Source organism: Oryx dammah, unplaced genomic scaffold (genome assembly GCF_014754425.2).
Source record: "Oryx dammah isolate SB20612 unplaced genomic scaffold, SCBI_Odam_1.1 HiC_scaffold_17, whole genome shotgun sequence".
NCBI classification, from domain to species: domain Eukaryota; kingdom Metazoa; phylum Chordata; class Mammalia; order Artiodactyla; family Bovidae; genus Oryx; species Oryx dammah.
This window is the reverse complement of record NW_024070201.1, coordinates 80,433,549-80,442,363: the sequence shown is the minus strand read 5'-3', so window position 1 is coordinate 80,442,363 and position 8,815 is coordinate 80,433,549.

Sequence of the window (8,815 nt, the reverse complement as noted above, 5' to 3'; positions counted from 1 at the left end):
GTGGCCGAGAAGTGTGGGTCAGGCTCCAGAGACGAGAGCAAAGCAGGACCACCGGCAAGAAGGGCGGAGGGAAGTGACAGCAAGACACAGGCTAAACAGCCATGAGACGGCAGGCCGGGGTGAGTCGGCACATGCAGACGGAGAAGGAGAGTACCGTCTCCAGACGCCCCCTGTTTACAGCAAGGCGGGGCTGTGACCGGCTCCTTCCCCCCAAGTCTGCTCTCCCTGCTCCGCCCAGCAGCCCGGCTTCCTGGGGTCTCCTCCTTGTCCCAGCGGACCCGGCCCGGGAGGGTCCCAGAGGAGGGGGTACCGGGCACTTTGAGGGGCTGTGAACCACAGGCTTTGCACAGGGTCCTGCGCCCACAGCCTCTGCTTAGGTGGAGCCGTCCCAACGCATCACAGCTTCACTCCCTGCACCAGCCACGTGCCCACCGGCAGAGGGGAGGCAGACACGGCTCTGGAAGGCAGGTGCGGGCACCCTCTCCAAGTCTGAACCTGACACTCAGCACCCAGGCTCCCAGCTGGCTCTGTGTGCCCCCCGAAGCCCTCTGCCGCAAGCCCGCTCGCCCAAACAGCTTTTGTTTGTCAGAAAGGGAAGCTTTGCCTGGTTAATCGCATCAGTGCACTCAAATATTTCCAGACTGAGTTGGGGTAACCAGCTGTCCTCAGGCGGTCCCCCCACCACCCCCTGCTGTCCCAGCAGGGCTGGCGTTCCTGCCCCTCCTGTCCTCGGGGCCCGGGGCGGGGGGAGCACCTGGCTGAGCCCCAGGCACACCCTCCCTGTGCCCAGAGTCCCCGGACCTAGGCGGGTGGACAAGCCCTTAGCGCAGGGAAGCTCCAGGGCAGCAGGGGCCTGGCTGGGCGGGGGACCGGCTCACCCCGCCCTCAGAGCTTCCCTCCACCTCCCTGGCAGCAGAGGCTGCTGATCACCGGCCAGAGGGGACGACCCAGGCCTTTGAGCACCAGCCAGACAGGACCTGCAGAACAATCCTTTCAGAAACATCCCCAGCTGGAGCCTCGGCTAAAAACGGGTTCCTAAAACTGCAGGAGAAATTGGACTCTGTTTTGGTGAGGAATAACTGGGCTGCTGAATCGCGGGGGAAAGGCCTTATTTCAGCATCGAGGCTCAGGCGGCAGCCCCCCTCGCTGCCCTGCAGGAGACTCCCCGGTGGGGGACCTCCGCATGCTGCCCGGTTCCCTAGTGAGGGAGGGCCCCCCACCTGCCGCCTGGAAAGCCCCACCTCTGAACGCTGGGTGCTGAATCCCTTCAGCCCTGGAGCGGACCCCAATTTAGGACAAGGAGACCGTCACTCCATCTTCCTCCGGGGCTGAGTCCGCCATGCCCTCAGCCTGGGCACCAGATGTGGGTGCTATAACGGCCCAGGGCTTGGTGCTCCCTGGGGACTGCACTCCACAGGTGCTGTTTGTGTTCGACTCTCTGCGACCCCGTGGACAGCAGCACGCCAGGCCTCCCTGTCCTTCACCAACTCCCGGGGTTTGCTCAGACTGGTTATCTGTTGAGTTGGTGATGCCCTCCACTTCAGAGACACCGTCCTAAACTGTCATGTTGGGGCCTCACATAGCCTCCAGAGGTGTTTAATTCTGCTTTCTCCGTTTTCTCCAGAGAAACAGGTCAGTAAGCTCTCACGCCTGTTCCCAAACTATGCCTCAGCAAACGCAGAGCCACCGAACTGCCCCGAGCCCTGAACTCCAAACACCAGGCCGGCTCCTCCAGCCAGAAACCACCTCCTCTCCAGGCGTGGACAGAACGTGACCTCCAGGAGTCAGCACCTCTTCCCAACCCGCAGCTGCCCTGGAAGGTTCTGGAAAGACTCTACAGCATGGAGCTGACACAGATGTCTACTTCCCTCACGCACGCCCAGGCCCCGAGGTCTACCCAAAGGGCCATCCACCCCAGCGTGCTTTTGTCCCACCCACAGAGGTGGTGGGTCTCAGGAGAGACTTCTTCTGCAGAAAGTGAGATCAGTGGGATAACTAGGAGAAGGAAGAAGTCATGACTTGTAGATACCGTGTTCTTTAAGGCACAGATTCCAGGGAGAAAAGAATGCAGCCAGGTGAGCTGAGAATTGCGTGCTGGTTTTCCCAGTGGGCGATTGTGCTGATTTGGGGCTCTGGGCAATGGCAGGAAAGAAGAGCCAGCAAAGCTGTCTGCCTTTGCTCCAGCCCCAGGCGGAGGCTGGCTGTTTGAGACACTCAGACACCGGGACATCTGGGGGTCAGGGCGACCGGCTGTGGAGGCGCGCGGAGCCCACAGTGAGCAGGGGTCCGGATGGCGCCTCCTTGCCGTTCTCAGAGAGCCAAGCCCCGCCCAGGGACGAGGCCTCCTCCTTGGCACGTGGGCGGCGGGGCTCCTCGTGGCCGGGGGCTGCAGCTGGGGCTCTGACCGCCCTGGACGCCCACTGCCGCGGCTGAGCCGTGAGCCCTGCTGTCCCCTCCTTGCGCTTCAGCCTGGGGTGTGCCTGTATGTGGTCCATTTGCTCAAACTGCTTTGGGAATTTGATCTCCATTTTTTATTTCCAGGGGTTTGCCTAAGTGTGGCTTTCTTTGTTTGTGTCCTTCTAAGGGACTGCCAAACTTCGGTCTATTGGTCAGATCTGGGGCTTACTCAGCCATTGTTTCCTAACAGAACTCTTGTACCCACATTCCTATGTCTGCTCTCTCTAGGGTCCAGTCACTCACTGTGCAGTATTGTCTGACAGGTTGGTGGCAGCTTGTTCCCTCCTTCCCCTCCTTCCCCCTCTTCTCTGCGCTTCAGATCGCATCGTTTTCGCTGAACTGTCTCCTAATTCATCGCTTCTTTCTTTCTTCCACTTCCAGTCTGCTGTTTAGTGCATTTGGTGAATTTTTTCATTTAAGTAACTCTGTTTTTAGTGCTGAACTTCTTTTTCATTCCTGCTTATAATGTCCACAGCTTTGCCGGCAATCCCTACCTGTCCACCCATTAATGTTAATTTTGTAAAGTCCTGTAACACATTGGCAGTGACCGCTTTGAATGTTTTGGCTGCTAAACCCAGCATCCAGGCCATCCCAAAAGGTCTTCTTCACTGATTTGACCTCTTGCCCGCGGGTCAGGTTTTCCGCTCCTCCGTTTCTCTGATAGTACTCTATTGTACACAAGGCGCCATGCTCACTCACTGTAGCGTTCCTGGTTCTGCTATGCTCCTCCGAGGACTGAGGGTTTGCTCTAACAATCAGTATGATCGCAGCTGAGCCGCCTTGACCACAGTCTAGGTTCCATGTGCTGTGACGGGACCCCATGGAAACCCCAGCCCTTCTCATGAGCAGAACCCGACTCCAAACCCAGAGTTAGAATCAAAGTGTCTCATTAACTTCGGGCTTTGTTACCTTGAGGAAGAGTCACCTTTCCCAAGGGGTGTCTCCCCCAAAGCCACCGCCTCCGCATGCCCCCCAGGTGCCTGGAGCGGGACTCATTCCTGCTCTGGCTCAGCTGAAACGCCCCACCCAGGGCCCCTCGACCTCTGAATGCCCTTCACCCACAAACCCATGACCTGCTCCATTCCCTGGTCTCACCACCCATGCACCCCAGGCTTTGGAAGGAGCCCTGAGAAAGCCCCCATACAGATGTGGGCCACCTCCCACGGGGGTCTCTGTGCTCCAGCCCTGTGAGCAGAGTCTTACCAGAGCTCGGACCCTGCCCCAAACCAGCCCGTTTTACTGCTAGAGCGGAAGCCCTCCTCTCCTGATGAGACTCCAATGTGAGGGGTGAGACATCAGCTGGAGTCGTTAGACCTCCTCACACACAACGCGTGACGCAGAAGAGAGCAGACCTCACTAGGCAGGCAAAGAAGTAAAAAAATAAAAAGCCTGCTGCTGCTGCTGCTGAGTCGCTCCAGTCCTGCCTGACTCTGTGCGACCCCATAGACGGCAGCCCACCAGGCTCCCCCATCCCTGGGATTCTCCAGGCTAGAACACTGGAGTGGGTTGCCATTTCCTTCTCCAAGGAAAGAGCCTGCTAATAGGACGAAAAGCAAACCAACAACTCAGATACAGGACTTAGCAGCAAAACGTTTCACAGTTCAGTTCGGTCGCTTAGTCGTGTCCAGCTCTTTGCGACCCCAAGGACTGCAGCACTCCAGGCCTCCCTGTCCAGCACCAACTCCCGGAGTTCACTCAGACTCACGTCCATAGAATCGGCGATGCCATCCAGCCATCTCATCCTCTGTGGTCCCCTTCTCATTCTGCCTTCAACCTTTCCCAGCATCAGGGTCTTTTTCAAGAAGTCAGTTCTTCACATCAAGTGGCCAAAGTATTGGAGTTTCAGCTTCAGCATCAGTCCTTCCATTAAACATTCAGGACTCATTTCCTTTAGGATGGACTGGTTGGATCTCCTTGCAGTCCAAGGGACTCTCAAGAGTCTTCTCCAACACCACAGTTCAAACGCATCAATTCTTCGGCGCTCAGCCTTCTTCACAGTCCAACTCTCACATGACCTCTGGAAAAACTACCGTTTGACTAGATGGACCTTAGTCGGCAAAGTAATGTCTCTGCTTTTGAATATGCTGTCTAGGTTGGTCATAGCTTTTCTTCCAAGGAGTAAGCGTCTTTTAATTTCATGGCTGCAGTCACCATCTGCAGTGATTTTGGAGCCCCCCAAAATAAAGTCTGTCACTGTTTCCACTGTTTCCCCATCTATTTGCCATGAAGTGATGGGACGGGATGCCATAATCTTTGTTTCCTGAATGTTGAATTTTAAGCCAACTTTTTCAGTCTCCTCTTTCACTTTCATCAAGAGGCTCATTAGTTCTTCTTTGCTTTCTGCCATAATGGTGGTGTCATCTGAATATCTGAGGTTATTGATATTTCTCCCGGCAATCATGATTCCAGCTTGTGCTTCCTCCAGCCCAGCGTTTCTCATGATGTACTCTGCATGTAAGTTAAATAAGCAGGGTGACAATTTGCTTCCTGATCTGCATACAGATTTCTCAAGAGGCAGGTCAGGTGGTCTGGTATTCCCATCTCTTTAAGAATTTTCCACAGTTTGTTGTGATCCACACAGTCAAAGGCTTTGGTATAGTCAATAAAGCAGAAGTACATGTTTTTCTGGAACTCTCTTGCTTTTTCAATGATTCAACAGATGTTGGCAATTTGATTAATAAGGTTGGCAATTTGGTTAATAATGTTATGTTATGTTAATCACTCAGTCGTGTTCAACTCTTTGGCGAGCCCATAAACTGTATCCTCTGTCCATGGGATTCTCCAGTCAAGAGTACTGGAGTGGGGTGCCATTGCTTCTCTGGAGATGTATAATTGGAGCCTATGAATAAGTGAAAATGTAATGTTTGAGTATTAATCAAATACTAAGTATTAATTATTAATATTTAATTGACAGATGTGAAGTCCTAGGGGATGGAGCCAAACACAAGGCTAGTGAGCAGAGAGAGGAGTCAAAAGCTTGGGAGCCACACCCAGGGGAGTGGGGCCAGAGCCCCAGGCTGGCTCCCCAGCGCTGACATGCGGTCACTGCACTGCCAGGCTCGGGTGGGTGCCAGAATGCGGCTCGTGGCGCACGGCTCAGTGCCCTCAGAGGGGGGAATCTTCCCACACCAGGGATCGAGCCTGCGTCCCCTGCTTGGCAGGTGGATTCTTAACCACTGGAGCTTCGGGGAAGTCCTTGAAGGCTTTTTTTTTTTTAATTGCCTTTGTTTTTAAAGGGCTCACACTTTTTTCTTCTAAGGCTTTAAAAATCACGTTCCATTATATTTGCCACGGGGAGCAGAGGCAGCGGCCAGCGTGGGGCTCAATGGGCTCCTCAGAATCAGGGCCCAGGGTGTGTGGATGATGCCTGTTCTGATTCAGGGAAATGTGTGGAGAGGAGGAGAGGTCTGGTCCCAGCCAGGGGAGGGAGCAGCGAAGAGCCCACACAGCAAGAGTGTGAATAAACAAGTAAATCTCGTAACAAGCCCCTGGAAAAGAAGCACATCCCGAGAAGGAGCCTCCAGCCGCCCTCCTGAACACCTGCTCAGCACCTGCCCGTGATGCCTGCCAGGGGGAAGTGTCCATCTGCTTGATTCTGCCCCGTCTGGTTCCAAGTTGAGAACAGAAGCAGAAACAAAGTCCATCAGAAACTCTGAGCTCCTGGGAGCCCCGAGAAGGCTCCGTCGACCTGTCCTGTCCTCCCCCGACACCCCCTGCCAAGCCCCGGCCTTCCCCGAGGGGTCGGCTGCCCCAGGCGCTGCAGGCTGTACCCAGCAGAGGCTCCTGGCTGTGAGCTACCCTTGGGCCGGCGGGGAAGGGAGAGGCTGCCTGGTCCTCATTGGCTGAGAACTCTGGAAGCTCTTTGAAACATCTCAGAGAGAAATTACTCCATTCATGCCGGTGGAGGGCTGTCTGGGGCTTCCCTCCCCCGGGGAGGGCCAGGACAAGGCTGGACTGGGGAGGGGACAGGCGGCTCAAGGCTGCCTTCCACCAGGCTGGAGTCCAGGAGCCCGGTCTCCCCTGTCACAGCAGGGCCGGCTCAACCTGGGCGTGGGGAGAGTGGGCAGGGGGGAGTGTCTGCACTTAGACCACCTGCAGGCGCCTAGCCGCCCCCTCCCTGGGCCAGGACCAGACCCCTCCCCACCCCACTCCTCCTACCCTCCTTTCCACACATTCCCCTGAATTGGAAACACATCACCGGCACATCCCTGGGCCCTGATTCTGAGGAGCCCGCCGGAGCCCCGCACTGGCCGCTGCCTCGGCTCCCCACAGCCATCAACCCGACAGGCAACACGGACCTCCCCCCCCAGTCACCTCCCCTCCCCCAATGACCTTCCCCTCCCCCCAGTCACCTCCCCTCCCCCACTGACCTTCCCCCTCCCCCACGGACCTCCCCCTCCCCCACGGACCGTCCCCCTCCCCCACATCCTGAGCTGGCCACCCCACCAGGTTGATCCCCCTGCGAAGCCAGCCCAGGAGGAGGGCTGTCCCCTAACAAGGCGGCCAGGGCTTCGCCCTGGGGTGACTGCTGACACCGCCTCCTCAGGTCCCCATCCCCACGGGGAGCAGCCTGCCGGAGCTGTATCTCAGACCATATCTAAGGGATCCAGGGCCCCTGCGGGACACAGAGACCAGGCCGGTGCCAGCCTTCCTGACCCTGCCGCCCGGACACGGAGTCCAGGGCGGAGCCGGCCCAGCCCCCTCTCCAGGGCGCATGGCAGACCCGGCGGTGTCTTTAAGGGAGAGGAGGGTGGAGGATGGGCACACAGTGAGGCGCCCAGCCCTGAACTGCGCGAACTAATGAGTAAACGAGCCTTGACAACCTCCCCCACTGCCGCCGACAGGATAATTGTGCCTAATTTCTTAATTTTAACGCCGTTGTTGCATTTGGCTTCTGCTAATGAGATGTAAATATGTGTTGCGGGTTTGCGGATTTGTTTAATTGCAGGGTAGCTAAACTGCGATTGGCCAGAAGGTTAGACTTGTACTTGCTTTATTTTTGTTTGCACGCGGCCCCCAACGGCAAAGAAGGCGCCGCTGGGAGGGGCAGGCGTGACAGCGGCCTCCCTGAAGCAGCGGAACCCAGGTGGGGGTTCCAGGCTGGAAAGGGGACCGACGGGAGGGCTGCCTGGACTGCGTCAGCCATCGGGAGCCGCAGGGGCGTCCAGACCAGAGCCCTCAAGAAGCGCTGGCTCAGCCAAGGTCCCCGCCTCCAGCTCCTCCGGAGGGCGGGCCCCCTGCCGCCATGCCGCCCTGCATTCTGCACTTCTGACTCGACCCTACCCTGCGGTCTCAGGGGGTAGTCTCTGCACCACCGTCCGTCCAGGAGCAGCCTCTGGACCTTTAGAGGAGGACACGAGGTGCCAGCCTCCTGCCCGCGGGGACGAACAGTCACTGCCCCAGCCCTGCCTTCCCATGGTTTCTCCGAGACCGCCCGCTGCCTCCCTTGGGTCCCGTCAGGGCTGCAGGCCCCTGGCCGCGGAGGACACTGTTTAGTCAGGGTCAGAGCGGCAGAAGCGTCCTGTTACTCTGGGTCTCAAGGCTGACGACGCTGAGAAATGGACGGTGTGCCTCTCGGGATGCCCGCCTGACCCCCTGCCCAGGTCCTCCCCCAGAAGACCCTGGAAGGAGCTGGCGGGCGTCAGGGCCACTGGCGTCAGGGTCAAGCCGGCCTGACCCCGGCACAGAGGGTCCCCCGCCCCGTCGGGCCCCCTGGAAGCAGCAGCTTCTCCGGCCGCCCCCCTTGCCTCCAGCAAACGTTAATTATACATGAAGCTGCTTCCAGCAGAAGGGTTATAATTAATTTATGTCGGGACCATAATAGATTCCAACACAGACGGCTCCACTGCACCCAGCTGATCTCTGCGGCTGCAGAATCCCGAACTTCGTCGTGCGGGCTGCCTCCGCCTGCCAGCCCTCTGCCCTCCGCCTGCCCGCCCTCCCGGAGCCAGGAGGACACGGAGCGCTCTCCCCAGCCAGGCGGCCCCGATCGTGCGCACCGCAGGGAGCTCCCTCCCGCTGACCCCCTGTGGGCCTCAGCTCCCTCGCTTGTAAAGATGGAGCCGTGGGTGTTCACAGCTTCTGTGAGCACTGAGTCAGGCAGACTTCCGCAGAACAGTCAGCACAGCGTCAGAACCTGCTGGGGACTTAAGGAAGGAGGCAGCAGCCGCTCAGCCCCGATGCTCCGCCCCAGTGCTCCTTTCCGTGTGCGGGGGCCCTGCCGGGGCCTCCCACCCGCTGGACGCCCTGTGGGTCAGGCCCCCGAATCGCCAGTCCTGGCGGTGGGCCCGTCTTCACCCCATGGGTGGGCGTGGAGGGCGCATCGAGACGCTGCTGCACGGAGGCCCTGGGGAGCAGG